Here is a 14,868-nt window from a genome sequence, read left to right on the forward strand (position 1 = left end):
TGTGCACTCGACTGTTCATGCCAACTCACTGCCTCGCACTTTACTACTGTGTACCACTCTTGTCGTCCAACTGCAAAAGACTGGGCCACAACAACTTTCCGCGTCTCCATTGCACTGCGCAAACTACGAAACGCTCCCCAAACATGGCACTCACCCACGCAGACGACTTTTCCGACTTTACACGACGCTCACGCAACGCTCACGCTAGTGACAGCCTTATTTAGAGCTTGACGTCGCACACAAGCGAATGAGCACATTTCGCCGACGACTTAGGCCGCCCTCCTAGTGTGGCTGTTCGGTGTCTGCAGGCAGCGAGGGGCTGCAAGCTTCCTGTGTTCGCGCCTATGTCACCTCTGCTTGCTTGTCAGAGACAGAGTATCGCAAAAACATACAACTCACTCCATGAATTGATTGCTACGGCATCTGTCATCAGCAGTCACAACTAGCAACACCAGTAGCAGCCGACTGCACGTCAAGAATTGGAATGTGCAGTGGGATTTTTGTGAATTCGGCGCAAGGCTGATCTTTGCGACATAGGTTTGAGAATCTTATGGGAACACTTGTACTGTTTCTAAATTAAGTGTAGTGGTGGGAGGAGGGTGCTTCGTGCGCATTACAGCACGCTTGCCAATTGTGGCTGCTAATCGTTGGCTCGTATCTGCCTTGACACATTTTCTGGCTGTGAATTATTCCACTTGCATGGCAGTGTGCGCATGTTGGTGTGTTAAAAATTCTGGAGGCGCTGGGTATCGATCCCAGTACCTCTCGCATGCTAAGCGAGCGCTCTACCATCTGAGCTACGCCCCCTGCTGACGAACTGCGCTACATACAGCCATATCAATGACACAGACCCTTGCACTCCCATTATTCCGCTGACAAACACTACTCTCAATGTGTCCGTGAGGGTGTCTTTCAGGTTTCCTGCATTCTGTATCGAATCGTAGTTGGCCAAAATCAAAGTGGCACGCACGACGTCGAAAATAGCGTTCGGCCAACGCTCTGAGGTAGACGAACGTGTTGTCCACTCTCTAGACTTCATTGAGGTTAGGCCGTTATACCTAAGGCAGATTTGCACTCGATGACACCTCGACAACAGCCGGTCCTCACATTTACGTCTTGCTCTCCTTACGTCGGTATACGAGTCTGTGACGCTGGCTTTGCAACATCTTGCGTGTCTTTAGGCTCGCCGCGACCAACACTTACCACGCACTGACCACAAAACATGGAGGCGCCGGGGCTTGAACCCGGGACCTTTCACATGCAAAGCGAACGCTCTACCAACTGAGCTACGCCCCCAAGCACAACCAAGCTGCGCTGTTCTCCGTTCTTTGCTACTCTCATGTGCACGGACGCGATGGTTGGTTGGTTTGCAGGGGTGAGGGGACCAGAGTACAAAGGCGCGGACACGTTCACATACGCAAGAGTTCCAAGTAGTTTCGATGCTCTGGTATTACGACTGCAAATTCCGTCCGTTTTTAACGTCTTAAATTGAAGGGACAGTCACAAGTTGCTCCGTTTTCACTCCATGTCGACAATCACACAGCACCTGAGGTAACAAGCACATCTGAAGACCCATTGTGCACTCGACTGTTCATGCCAACTCACTGCCTCGCACTTTACTACTGTGTACCACTCTTGTCGTCCAACTGCAAAAGACTGGGCCACAACAACTTTCCGCGTCTCCATTGCACTGCGCAAACTACGAAACGCTCCCCAAACATGGCACTCACCCACGCAGACGACTTTTCCGACTTTACACGACGCTCACGCAACGCTCACGCTAGTGACAGCCTTATTTAGAGCTTGACGTCGCACACAAGCGAATGAGCACATTTCGCCGACGACTTAGGCCGCCCTCCTAGTGTGGCTGTTCGGTGTCTGCAGGCAGCGAGGGGCTGCAAGCTTCCTGTGTTCGCGCCTATGTCACCTCTGCTTGCTTGTCAGAGACAGAGTATCGCAAAACATACAACTCACTCCATGAATTGATTGCTACGGCATCTGTCATCAGCAGTCACAACTAGCAACACCAGTAGCAGCCGACTGCACGTCAAGAATTGGAATGTGCAGTGGGATTTTTGTGAATTCGGCGCAAGGCTGATCTTTGCGACATAGGTTTGAGAATCTTATGGGAACACTTGTACTGTTTCTAAATTAAGTGTAGTGGTGGGAGGAGGGTGCTTCGTGCGCATTACAGCACGCTTGCCAATTGTGGCTGCTAATCGTTGGCTCGTATCTGCCTTGACACATTTTCTGGCTGTGAATTATTCCACTTGCATGGCAGTGTGCGCATGTTGGTGTGTTAAAAATTCTGGAGGCGCTGGGTATCGATCCCAGTACCTCTCGCATGCTAAGCGAGCGCTCTACCATCTGAGCTACGCCCCCTGCTGACGAACTGCGCTACATACAGCCATATCAATGACACAGACCCTTGCACTCCCATTATTCCGCTGACAAACACTACTCTCAATGTGTCCGTGAGGGTGTCTTTCAGGTTTCCTGCATTCTGTATCGAATCGTAGTTGGCCAAAATCAAAGTGGCACGCACGACGTCGAAAATAGCGTTCGGCCAACGCTCTGAGGTAGACGAACGTGTTGTCCACTCTCTAGACTTCATTGAGGTTAGGCCGTTATACCTAAGGCAGATTTGCACTCGATGACACCTCGACAACAGCCGGTCCTCACATTTACGTCTTGCTCTCCTTACGTCGGTATACGAGTCTGTGACGCTGGCTTTGCAACATCTTGCGTGTCTTTAGGCTCGCCGCGACCAACACTTACCACGCACTGACCACAAAACATGGAGGCGCCGGGGCTTGAACCCGGGACCTTTCACATGCAAAGCGAACGCTCTACCAACTGAGCTACGCCCCCAAGCACAACCAAGCTGCGCTGTTCTCCGTTCTTTGCTACTCTCATGTGCACGGACGCGATGGTTGGTTGGTTTGCAGGGGTGAGGGGACCAGAGTACAAAGGCGCGGACACGTTCACATACGCAAGAGTTCCAAGTAGTTTCGATGCTCTGGTATTACGACTGCAAATTCCGTCCGTTTTTAACGTCTTAAATTGAAGGGACAGTCACAAGTTGCTCCGTTTTCACTCCATGTCGACAATCACACAGCACCTGAGGTAACAAGCACATCTGAAGACCCATTGTGCACTCGACTGTTCATGCCAACTCACTGCCTCGCACTTTACTACTGTGTACCACTCTTGTCGTCCAACTGCAAAAGACTGGGCCACAACAACTTTCCGCGTCTCCATTGCACTGCGCAAACTACGAAACGCTCCCCAAACATGGCACTCACCCACGCAGACGACTTTTCCGACTTTACACGACGCTCACGACGCTCACGCTAGTGACAGCCTTATTTAGAGCTTGACGTCGCACACAAGCGAATGAGCACATTTCGCCGACGACTTAGGCCGCCCTCCTAGTGTGGCTGTTCGGTGTCTGCAGGCAGCGAGGGGCTGCAAGCTTCCTGTGTTCGCGCCTATGTCACCTCTGCTTGCTTGTCAGAGACAGAGTATCGCAAAACATACAACTCACTCCATGAATTGATTGCTACGGCATCTGTCATCAGCAGTCACAACTAGCAACACCAGTAGCAGCCGACTGCACGTCAAGAATTGGAATGTGCAGTGGGATTTTTGTGAATTCGGCGCAAGGCTGATCTTTGCGACATAGGTTTGAGAATCTTATGGGAACACTTGTACTGTTTCTAAATTAAGTGTAGTGGTGGAGGAGGGTGCTTCGTGCGCATTACAGCACGCTTGCCAATTGTGGCTGCTAATCGTTGGCTCGTATCTGCCTTGACACATTTTCTGGCTGTGAATTATTCCACTTGCATGGCAGTGTGCGCATGTTGGTGTGTTAAAAATTCTGGAGGCGCTGGGTATCGATCCCAGTACCTCTCGCATGCTAAGCGAGCGCTCTACCATCTGAGCTACGCCCCCTGCTGACGAACTGCGCTACATACAGCCATATCAATGACACAGACCCTTGCACTCCCATTATTCCGCTGACAAACACTACTCTCAATGTGTCCGTGAGGGTGTCTTTCATCAGGTTTCCTGCATTCTGTATCGAATCGTAGTTGGCCAAAATCAAAAGTGGCACGCACGACGTCGAAAATAGCGTTCGGCCAACGCTCTGAGGTAGACGAACGTGTTGTCCACTCTCTAGACTTCATTGAGGTTAGGCCGTTATACCTAAGGCAGATTTGCACTCGATGACACCTCGACAACAGCCGGTCCTCACATTTACGTCTTGCTCTCCTTACGTCGGTATACGAGTCTGTGACGCTGGCTTTGCAACATCTTGCGTGTCTTTAGGCTCGCCGCGACCAACACTTACCACGCACTGACCACAAAACATGGAGGCGCCGGGGCTTGAACCCGGGACCTTTCACATGCAAAGCGAACGCTCTACCAACTGAGCTACGCCCCCAAGCACAAGCAAGCTGCGCTGATCTCCGTTCTTTGCTACTCTTATGTGCACGGACGCGATGGTTGGTTGGTTTGCTGGGGTGAAGGGACCAGAGTACAAAGGCGCGGACACGTTCACATACGCAAGAGTTCCAAGTAGTTTCGATGCTCTGGTATTACGACTGCAAATTCCGTCCGTTTTTAACGTCTTAAATTGAAGGGACAGTCACAAGTTGCTCCGTTTTCACTCCATGTCGACAATCACACAGCACCTGAGGTAACAAGCACATCTGAAGACCCATTGTGCACTCGACTGTTCATGCCAACTCACTGCCTCGCACTTTACTACTGTGTACCACTCTTGTCGTCCAACTGCAAAAGACTGGGCCACAACAACTTTCCGCGTCTCCATTGCACTGCGCAAACTACGAAACGCTCCCCAAACATGGCACTCACCCACGCAGACGACTTTTCCGACTTTACACGACGCTCACGCAACGCTCACGCTAGTGACAGCCTTATTTAGAGCTTGACGTCGCACACAAGCGAATGAGCACATTTCGCCGACGACTTAGGCCGCCCTCCTAGTGTGGCTGTTCGGTGTCTGCAGGCAGCGAGGGGCTGCAAGCTTCCTGTGTTCGCGCCTATGTCACCTCTGCTTGCTTGTCAGAGACAGAGTATCGCAAAACATACAACTCACTCCATGAATTGATTGCTACGGCATCTGTCATCAGCAGTCACAACTAGCAACACCAGTAGCAGCCGACTGCACGTCAAGAATTGGAATGTGCAGTGGGATTTTGTGAATTCGGCGCAAGGCTGATCTTTGCGACATAGGTTTGAGAATCTTATGGGAACACTTGTACTGTTTCTAAATTAAGTGTAGTGGTGGGAGGAGGGTGCTTCGTGCGCATTACAGCACGCTTGCCAATTGTGGCTGCTAATCGTTGGCTCGTATCTGCCTTGACACATTTTCTGGCTGTGAATTATTCCACTTGCATGGCAGTGTGCGCATGTTTGGTGTGTTAAAAATTCTGGAGGCGCTGGGTATCGATCCAGTACCTCTCGCATGCTAAGCGAGCGCTCTACCATCTGAGCTACGCCCCCTGCTGACGAACTGCGCTACATACAGCCATATCAATGACACAGACCCTTGCACTCCCATTATTCCGCTGACAAACACTACTCTCAATGTGTCCGTGAGGGTGTCTTTCAGGTTTCCTGCATTCTGTATCGAATCGTAGTTGGCCAAAATCAAAGTGGCACGCACGACGTCGAAAATAGCGTTCGGCCAACGCTCTGAGGTAGACGAACGTGTTGTCCACTCTCTAGACTTCATTGAGGTTAGGCCGTTATACCTAAGGCAGATTTGCACTCGATGACACCTCGACAACAGCCGGTCCTCACATTTACGTCTTGCTCTCCTTACGTCGGTATACGAGTCTGTGACGCTGGCTTTGCAACATCTTGCGTGTCTTTAGGCTCGCCGCGACCAACACTTACCACGCACTGACCACAAAACATGGAGGCGCCGGGGCTTGAACCCGGGACCTTTCACATGCAAAGCGAACGCTCTACCAACTGAGCTACGCCCCCAAGCACAACCAAGCTGCGCTGTTCTCCGTTCTTTGCTACTCTCATGTGCACGGACGCGATGGTTGGTTGGTTTGCAGGGGTGAGGGGACCAGAGTACAAAGGCGCGGACACGTTCACATACGCAAGAGTTCCAAGTAGTTTCGATGCTCTGGTATTACGACTGCAAATTCCGTCCGTTTTTAACGTCTTAAATTGAAGGGACAGTCACAAGTTGCTCCGTTTTCACTCCATGTCGACAATCACACAGCACCTGAGGTAACAAGCACATCTGAAGACCCATTGTGCACTCGACTGTTCATGCCAACTCACTGCCTCGCACTTTACTACTGTGTACCACTCTTGTCGTCCAACTGCAAAAGACTGGGCCACAACAACTTTCCGCGTCTCCATTGCACTGCGCAAACTACGAAACGCTCCCCAAACATGGCACTCACCCACGCAGACGACTTTTCCGACTTTACACGACGCTCACGCAACGCTCACGCTAGTGACAGCCTTATTTAGAGCTTGACGTCGCACACAAGCGAATGAGCACATTTCGCCGACGACTTAGGCCGCCCTCCTAGTGTGGCTGTTCGGTGTCTGCAGGCAGCGAGGGGCTGCAAGCTTCCTGTGTTCGCGCCTATGTCACCTCTGCTTGCTTGTCAGAGACAGAGTATCGCAAAACATACAACTCACTCCATGAATTGATTGCTACGGCATCTGTCATCAGCAGTCACAACTAGCAACACCAGTAGCAGCCGACTGCACGTCAAGAATTGGAATGTGCAGTGGGATTTTTGTGAATTCGGCGCAAGGCTGATCTTTGCGACATAGGTTTGAGAATCTTATGGGAACACTTGTACTGTTTCTAAATTAAGTGTAGTGGTGGGAGGAGGGTGCTTCGTGCGCATTACAGCACGCTTGCCAATTGTGGCTGCTAATCGTTGGCTCGTATCTGCCTTGACACATTTTCTGGCTGTGAATTATTCCACTTGCATGGCAGTGTGCGCATGTTGGTGTGTTAAAAATTCTGGAGGCGCTGGGTATCGATCCCAGTACCTCTCGCATGCTAAGCGAGCGCTCTACCATCTGAGCTACGCCCCCTGCTGACGAACTGCGCTACATACAGCCATATCAATGACACAGACCCTTGCACTCCCATTATTCCGCTGACAAACACTACTCTCAATGTGTCCGTGAGGGTGTCTTTCAGGTTTCCTGCATTCTGTATCGAATCGTAGTTGGCCAAAATCAAAGTGGCACGCACGACGTCGAAAATAGCGTTCGGCCAACGCTCTGAGGTAGACGAACGTGTTGTCCACTCTCTAGACTTCATTGAGGTTAGGCCGTTATACCTAAGGCAGATTTGCACTCGATGACACCTCGACAACAGCCGGTCCTCACATTTACGTCTTGCTCTCCTTACGTCGGTATACGAGTCTGTGACGCTGGCTTTGCAACATCTTGCGTGTCTTTAGGCTCGCCGCGACCAACACTTACCACGCACTGACCACAAAACATGGAGGCGCCGGGGCTTGAACCCGGGACCTTTCACATGCAAAGCGAACGCTCTACCAACTGAGCTACGCCCCCAAGCACAAGCAAGCTGCGCTGATCTCCGTTCTTTGCTACTCTTATGTGCACGGACGCGATGGTTGGTTGGTTTGCTGGGGTGAAGGGACCAGAGTACAAAGGCGCGGACACGTTCACATACGCAAGAGTTCCAAGTAGTTTCGATGCTCTGGTATTACGACTGCAAATTCCGTCCGTTTTTAACGTCTTAAATTGAAGGGACAGTCACAAGTTGCTCCGTTTTCACTCCATGTCGACAATCACACAGCACCTGAGGTAACAAGCACATCTGAAGACCCATTGTGCACTCGACTGTTCATGCCAACTCACTGCCTCGCACTTTACTACTGTGTACCACTCTTGTCGTCCAACTGCAAAAGACTGGGCCACAACAACTTTCCGCGTCTCCATTGCACTGCGCAAACTACGAAACGCTCCCCAAACATGGCACTCACCCACGCAGACGACTTTTCCGACTTTACACGACGCTCACGCAACGCTCACGCTAGTGACAGCCTTATTTAGAGCTTGACGTCGCACACAAGCGAATGAGCACATTTCGCCGACGACTTAGGCCGCCCTCCTAGTGTGGCTGTTCGGTGTCTGCAGGCAGCGAGGGGCTGCAAGCTTCCTGTGTTCGCGCCTATGTCACCTCTGCTTGCTTGTCAGAGACAGAGTATCGCAAAACATACAACTCACTCCATGAATTGATTGCTACGGCATCTGTCATCAGCAGTCACAACTAGCAACACCAGTAGCAGCCGACTGCACGTCAAGAATTGGAATGTGCAGTGGGATTTTTGTGAATTCGGCGCAAGGCTGATCTTTGCGACATAGGTTTGAGAATCTTATGGGAACACTTGTACTGTTTCTAAATTAAGTGTAGTGGTGGGAGGAGGGTGCTCCGTGCGCATTACAGCACGCTTGCCAATTGTGGCTGCTAATCGTTGGCTCGTATCTGCCTTGACACATTTTCTGGCTGTGATATATTCCACTTGCATGGCAGTGTGCGCATGTTGGTGTGTTAAAAATTCTGGAGGCGCTGGGTATCGATCCCAGTACCTCTCGCATGCTAAGCGAGCGCTCTACCATCTGAGCTACGCCCCCTGCTGACAAACTGCGCTACATACAGCCATATCAATGACACAGACCCTTGCACTCCCATTATTCCGCTGACAAACACTACTCTCAATGTGTCCGTGAGGGTGTCTTTCAGGTTTCCTGCATTCTGTATCGAATCGTAGTTGGCCAAAATCAAAGTGGCACGCACGACGTCGAAAATAGCGTTCGGCCAACGCTCTGAGGTAGACGAACGTGTTGTCCACTCTCTAGACTTCATTGAGGTTAGGCCGTTATACCTAAGGCAGATTTGCACTCGATGACACCTCGACAACAGCCGGTCCTCACATTTACGTCTTGCTCTCCTTACGTCAGTATACGAGTCTGTGACGCTGGCTTTGCAACATCTTGCGTGCCTTTAGGCTCGCCGCGACCAACACTTACCACGCACTGACCACAAAACATGGAGGCGCCGGGGCTTGAACCCGGGACCTTTCACATGCAAAGCGAACGCTCTACCAACTGAGCTACGCCCCCAAGCACAACCAAGCTGCGCTGTTCTCCGTTCTTTGCTACTCTCATGTGCACGGACGCGATGGTTGGTTGGTTTGCAGGGGTGAGGGGACCAGAGTACAAAGGCGCGGACACGTTCACATACGCAAGAGTTCCAAGTAGTTTCGATGCTCTGGTATTACGACTGCAAATTCCGTCCGTTTTTAACGTCTTAAATTGAAGGGACAGTCACAAGTTGCTCCGTTTTCACTCCATGTCGACAATCACACAGCACCTGAGGTAACAAGCACATCTGAAGACCCATTGTGCACTCGACTGTTCATGCCAACTCACTGCCTCGCACTTTACTACTGTGTACCACTCTTGTCGTCCAACTGCAAAAGACTGGGCCACAACAACTTTCCGCGTCTCCATTGCACTGCGCAAACTACGAAACGCTCCCCAAACATGGCACTCACCCACGCAGACGACTTTTCCGACTTTACACGACGCTCACGCAACGCTCACGCTAGTGACAGCCTTATTTAGAGCTTGACGTCGCACACAAGCGAATGAGCACATTTCGCCGACGACTTAGGCCGCCCTCCTAGTGTGGCTGTTCGGTGTCTGCAGGCAGCGAGGGGCTGCAAGCTTCCTGTGTTCGCGCCTATGTCACCTCTGCTTGCTTGTCAGAGACAGAGTATCGCAAAACATACAACTCACTCCATGAATTGATTGCTACGGCATCTGTCATCAGCAGTCACAACTAGCAACACCAGTAGCAGCCGACTGCACGTCAAGAATTGGAATGTGCAGTGGGATTTTTGTGAATTCGGCGCAAGGCTGATCTTTGCGACATAGGTTTGAGAATCTTATGGGAACACTTGTACTGTTTCTAAATTAAGTGTAGTGGTGGGAGGAGGGTGCTTCGTGCGCATTACAGCACGCTTGCCAATTGTGGCTGCTAATCGTTGGCTCGTATCTGCCTTGACACATTTTCTGGCTGTGAATTATTCCACTTGCATGGCAGTGTGCGCATGTTGGTGTGTTAAAAATTCTGGAGGCGCTGGGTATCGATCCCAGTACCTCTCGCATGCTAAGCGAGCGCTCTACCATCTGAGCTACGCCCCCTGCTGACGAACTGCGCTACATACAGCCATATCAATGACACAGACCCTTGCACTCCCATTATTCCGCTGACAAACACTACTCTCAATGTGTCCGTGAGGGTGTCTTTCAGGTTTCCTGCATTCTGTATCGAATCGTAGTTGGCCAAAATCAAAGTGGCACGCACGACGTCGAAAATAGCGTTCGGCCAACGCTCTGAGGTAGACGAACGTGTTGTCCACTCTCTAGACTTCATTGAGGTTAGGCCGTTATACCTAAGGCAGATTTGCACTCGATGACACCTCGACAACAGCCGGTCCTCACATTTACGTCTTGCTCTCCTTACGTCGGTATACGAGTCTGTGACGCTGGCTTTGCAACATCTTGCGTGTCTTTAGGCTCGCCGCGACCAACACTTACCACGCACTGACCACAAAACATGGAGGCGCCGGGGCTTGAACCCGGGACCTTTCACATGCAAAGCGAACGCTCTACCAACTGAGCTACGCCCCCAAGCACAACCAAGCTGCGCTGTTCTCCGTTCTTTGCTACTCTCATGTGCACGGACGCGATGGTTGGTTGGTTTGCAGGGGTGAGGGGACCAGAGTACAAAGGCGCGGACACGTTCACATACGCAAGAGTTCCAAGTAGTTTCGATGCTCTGGTATTACGACTGCAAATTCCGTCCGTTTTTAACGTCTTAAATTGAAGGGACAGTCACAAGTTGCTCCGTTTTCACTCCATGTCGACAATCACACAGCACCTGAGGTAACAAGCACATCTGAAGACCCATTGTGCACTCGACTGTTCATGCCAACTCACTGCCTCGCACTTTACTACTGTGTACCACTCTTGTCGTCCAACTGCAAAAGACTGGGCCACAACAACTTTCCGCGTCTCCATTGCACTGCGCAAACTACGAAACGCTCCCCAAACATGGCACTCACCCACGCAGACGACTTTTCCGACTTTACACGACGCTCACGCAACGCTCACGCTAGTGACAGCCTTATTTAGAGCTTGACGTCGCACACAAGCGAATGAGCACATTTCGCCGACGACTTAGGCCGCCCTCCTAGTGTGGCTGTTCGGTGTCTGCAGGCAGCGAGGGGCTGCAAGCTTCCTGTGTTCGCGCCTATGTCACCTCTGCTTGCTTGTCAGAGACAGAGTATCGCAAAACATACAACTCACTCCATGAATTGATTGCTACGGCATCTGTCATCAGCAGTCACAACTAGCAACACCAGTAGCAGCCGACTGCACGTCAAGAATTGGAATGTGCAGTGGGATTTTTGTGAATTCGGCGCAAGGCTGATCTTTGCGACATAGGTTTGAGAATCTTATGGGAACACTTGTACTGTTTCTAAATTAAGTGTAGTGGTGGGAGGAGGGTGCTTCGTGCGCATTACAGCACGCTTGCCAATTGTGGCTGCTAATCGTTGGCTCGTATCTGCCTTGACACATTTTCTGGCTGTGAATTATTCCACTTGCATGGCAGTGTGCGCATGTTGGTGTGTTAAAAATTCTGGAGGCGCTGGGTATCGATCCCAGTACCTCTCGCATGCTAAGCGAGCGCTCTACCATCTGAGCTACGCCCCCTGCTGACGAACTGCGCTACATACAGCCATATCAATGACACAGACCCTTGCACTCCCATTATTCCGCTGACAAACACTACTCTCAATGTGTCCGTGAGGGTGTCTTTCAGGTTTCCTGCATTCTGTATCGAATCGTAGTTGGCCAAAATCAAAGTGGCACGCACGACGTCGAAAATAGCGTTCGGCCAACGCTCTGAGGTAGACGAACGTGTTGTCCACTCTCTAGACTTCATTGAGGTTAGGCCGTTATACCTAAGGCAGATTTGCACTCGATGACACCTCGACAACAGCCGGTCCTCACATTTACGTCTTGCTCTCCTTACGTCGGTATACGAGTCTGTGACGCTGGCTTTGCAACATCTTGCGTGTCTTTAGGCTCGCCGCGACCAACACTTACCACGCACTGACCACAAAACATGGAGGCGCCGGGGCTTGAACCCGGGACCTTTCACATGCAAAGCGAACGCTCTACCAACTGAGCTACGCCCCCAAGCACAACCAAGCTGCGCTGTTCTCCGTTCTTTGCTACTCTCATGTGCACGGACGCGATGGTTGGTTGGTTTGCAGGGGTGAGGGGACCAGAGTACAAAGGCGCGGACACGTTCACATACGCAAGAGTTCCAAGTAGTTTCGATGCTCTGGTATTACGACTGCAAATTCCGTCCGTTTTTAACGTCTTAAATTGAAGGGACAGTCACAAGTTGCTCCGTTTTCACTCCATGTCGACAATCACACAGCACCTGAGGTAACAAGCACATCTGAAGACCCATTGTGCACTCGACTGTTCATGCCAACTCACTGCCTCGCACTTTACTACTGTGTACCACTCTTGTCGTCCAACTGCAAAAGACTGGGCCACAACAACTTTCCGCGTCTCCATTGCACTGCGCAAACTACGAAACGCTCCCCAAACATGGCACTCACCCACGCAGACGACTTTTCCGACTTTACACGACGCTCACGCAACGCTCACGCTAGTGACAGCCTTATTTAGAGCTTGACGTCGCACACAAGCGAATGAGCACATTTCGCCGACGACTTAGGCCGCCCTCCTAGTGTGGCTGTTCGGTGTCTGCAGGCAGCGAGGGGCTGCAAGCTTCCTGTGTTCGCGCCTATGTCACCTCTGCTTGCTTGTCAGAGACAGAGTATCGCAAAACATACAACTCACTCCATGAATTGATTGCTACGGCATCTGTCATCAGCAGTCACAACTAGCAACACCAGTAGCAGCCGACTGCACGTCAAGAATTGGAATGTGCAGTGGGATTTTTGTGAATTCGGCGCAAGGCTGATCTTTGCGACATAGGTTTGAGAATCTTATGGGAACACTTGTACTGTTTCTAAATTAAGTGTAGTGGTGGGAGGAGGGTGCTTCGTGCGCATTACAGCACGCTTGCCAATTGTGGCTGCTAATCGTTGGCTCGTATCTGCCTTGACACATTTTCTGGCTGTGAATTATTCCACTTGCATGGCAGTGTGCGCATGTTGGTGTGTTAAAAATTCTGGAGGCGCTGGGTATCGATCCCAGTACCTCTCGCATGCTAAGCGAGCGCTCTACCATCTGAGCTACGCCCCCTGCTGACGAACTGCGCTACATACAGCCATATCAATGACACAGACCCTTGCACTCCCATTATTCCGCTGACAAACACTACTCTCAATGTGTCCGTGAGGGTGTCTTTCAGGTTTCCTGCATTCTGTATCGAATCGTAGTTGGCCAAAATCAAAGTGGCACGCACGACGTCGAAAATAGCGTTCGGCCAACGCTCTGAGGTAGACGAACGTGTTGTCCACTCTCTAGACTTCATTGAGGTTAGGCCGTTATACCTAAGGCAGATTTGCACTCGATGACACCTCGACAACAGCCGGTCCTCACATTTACGTCTTGCTCTCCTTACGTCGGTATACGAGTCTGTGACGCTGGCTTTGCAACATCTTGCGTGTCTTTAGGCTCGCCGCGACCAACACTTACCACGCACTGACCACAAAACATGGAGGCGCCGGGGCTTGAACCCGGGACCTTTCACATGCAAAGCGAACGCTCTACCAACTGAGCTACGCCCCCAAGCACAACCAAGCTGCGCTGTTCTCCGTTCTTTGCTACTCTCATGTGCACGGACGCGATGGTTGGTTGGTTTGCAGGGGTGAGGGGACCAGAGTACAAAGGCGCGGACACGTTCACATACGCAAGAGTTCCAAGTAGTTTCGATGCTCTGGTATTACGACTGCAAATTCCGTCCGTTTTTAACGTCTTAAATTGAAGGGACAGTCACAAGTTGCTCCGTTTTCACTCCATGTCGACAATCACACAGCACCTGAGGTAACAAGCACATCTGAAGACCCATTGTGCACTCGACTGTTCATGCCAACTCACTGCCTCGCACTTTACTACTGTGTACCACTCTTGTCGTCCAACTGCAAAAGACTGGGCCACAACAACTTTCCGCGTCTCCATTGCACTGCGCAAACTACGAAACGCTCCCCAAACATGGCACTCACCCACGCAGACGACTTTTCCGACTTTACACGACGCTCACGCAACGCTCACGCTAGTGACAGCCTTATTTAGAGCTTGACGTCGCACACAAGCGAATGAGCACATTTCGCCGACGACTTAGGCCGCCCTCCTAGTGTGGCTGTTCGGTGTCTGCAGGCAGCGAGGGGCTGCAAGCTTCCTGTGTTCGCGCCTATGTCACCTCTGCTTGCTTGTCAGAGACAGAGTATCGCAAAACATACAACTCACTCCATGAATTGATTGCTACGGCATCTGTCATCAGCAGTCACAACTAGCAACACCAGTAGCAGCCGACTGCACGTCAAGAATTGGAATGTGCAGTGGGATTTTTGTGAATTCGGCGCAAGGCTGATCTTTGCGACATAGGTTTGAGAATCTTATGGGAACACTTGTACTGTTTCTAAATTAAGTGTAGTGGTGGGAGGAGGGTGCTTCGTGCGCATTACAGCACGCTTGCCAATTGTGGCTGCTAATCGTTGGCTCGTATCTGCCTTGACACATTTTCTGGCTGTGAATTATTCC

General features: G+C 51.1%; 17 non-coding genes across 17 annotated transcripts; all 17 read right to left on the bottom strand.

The window, feature by feature from the left end:
- Window positions 1–734: 734 nt before the first annotated feature.
- Window positions 735–807, bottom strand: Trnaa-agc. The gene has a single exon. It is a non-coding gene; the product is annotated as a tRNA-Ala (tRNA).
- Window positions 808–1,223: 416 nt separating this feature from the next.
- Window positions 1,224–1,296, bottom strand: Trnaa-ugc. The gene has a single exon. It is a non-coding gene; the product is annotated as a tRNA-Ala (tRNA).
- A 1,013-nt stretch (window positions 1,297–2,309) lies between these two features.
- Window positions 2,310–2,382, bottom strand: Trnaa-agc. The gene has a single exon. It is a non-coding gene; the product is annotated as a tRNA-Ala (tRNA).
- Window positions 2,383–2,798: 416 nt separating this feature from the next.
- Window positions 2,799–2,871, bottom strand: Trnaa-ugc. Its single transcript has one exon. It is a non-coding gene; the product is annotated as a tRNA-Ala (tRNA).
- Window positions 2,872–3,881: 1,010 nt separating this feature from the next.
- On the bottom strand, window positions 3,882–3,954 carry Trnaa-agc. Its single transcript has one exon. It is a non-coding gene; the product is annotated as a tRNA-Ala (tRNA).
- Window positions 3,955–4,374: 420 nt separating this feature from the next.
- On the bottom strand, window positions 4,375–4,447 carry Trnaa-ugc. Its single transcript has one exon. It is a non-coding gene; the product is annotated as a tRNA-Ala (tRNA).
- A 1,501-nt stretch (window positions 4,448–5,948) lies between these two features.
- Trnaa-ugc lies at window positions 5,949–6,021 on the bottom strand. The gene has a single exon. It is a non-coding gene; the product is annotated as a tRNA-Ala (tRNA).
- Window positions 6,022–7,034: 1,013 nt separating this feature from the next.
- Window positions 7,035–7,107, bottom strand: Trnaa-agc. The gene has a single exon. It is a non-coding gene; the product is annotated as a tRNA-Ala (tRNA).
- Window positions 7,108–7,523: 416 nt separating this feature from the next.
- Window positions 7,524–7,596, bottom strand: Trnaa-ugc. Its single transcript has one exon. It is a non-coding gene; the product is annotated as a tRNA-Ala (tRNA).
- A 1,013-nt stretch (window positions 7,597–8,609) lies between these two features.
- On the bottom strand, window positions 8,610–8,682 carry Trnaa-agc. Its single transcript has one exon. It is a non-coding gene; the product is annotated as a tRNA-Ala (tRNA).
- A 416-nt stretch (window positions 8,683–9,098) lies between these two features.
- On the bottom strand, window positions 9,099–9,171 carry Trnaa-ugc. Its single transcript has one exon. It is a non-coding gene; the product is annotated as a tRNA-Ala (tRNA).
- Window positions 9,172–10,184: 1,013 nt separating this feature from the next.
- Trnaa-agc lies at window positions 10,185–10,257 on the bottom strand. Its single transcript has one exon. It is a non-coding gene; the product is annotated as a tRNA-Ala (tRNA).
- Window positions 10,258–10,673: 416 nt separating this feature from the next.
- On the bottom strand, window positions 10,674–10,746 carry Trnaa-ugc. The gene has a single exon. It is a non-coding gene; the product is annotated as a tRNA-Ala (tRNA).
- Window positions 10,747–11,759: 1,013 nt separating this feature from the next.
- On the bottom strand, window positions 11,760–11,832 carry Trnaa-agc. Its single transcript has one exon. It is a non-coding gene; the product is annotated as a tRNA-Ala (tRNA).
- Window positions 11,833–12,248: 416 nt separating this feature from the next.
- Window positions 12,249–12,321, bottom strand: Trnaa-ugc. Its single transcript has one exon. It is a non-coding gene; the product is annotated as a tRNA-Ala (tRNA).
- Window positions 12,322–13,334: 1,013 nt separating this feature from the next.
- Window positions 13,335–13,407, bottom strand: Trnaa-agc. Its single transcript has one exon. It is a non-coding gene; the product is annotated as a tRNA-Ala (tRNA).
- Window positions 13,408–13,823: 416 nt separating this feature from the next.
- On the bottom strand, window positions 13,824–13,896 carry Trnaa-ugc. Its single transcript has one exon. It is a non-coding gene; the product is annotated as a tRNA-Ala (tRNA).
- Between the last annotated feature and the right edge of the window lie 972 nt (window positions 13,897–14,868).

Source organism: Schistocerca americana, unplaced genomic scaffold (genome assembly GCF_021461395.2).
Source record: "Schistocerca americana isolate TAMUIC-IGC-003095 unplaced genomic scaffold, iqSchAmer2.1 HiC_scaffold_973, whole genome shotgun sequence".
NCBI lineage: Eukaryota > Metazoa > Arthropoda > Insecta > Orthoptera > Acrididae > Schistocerca > Schistocerca americana.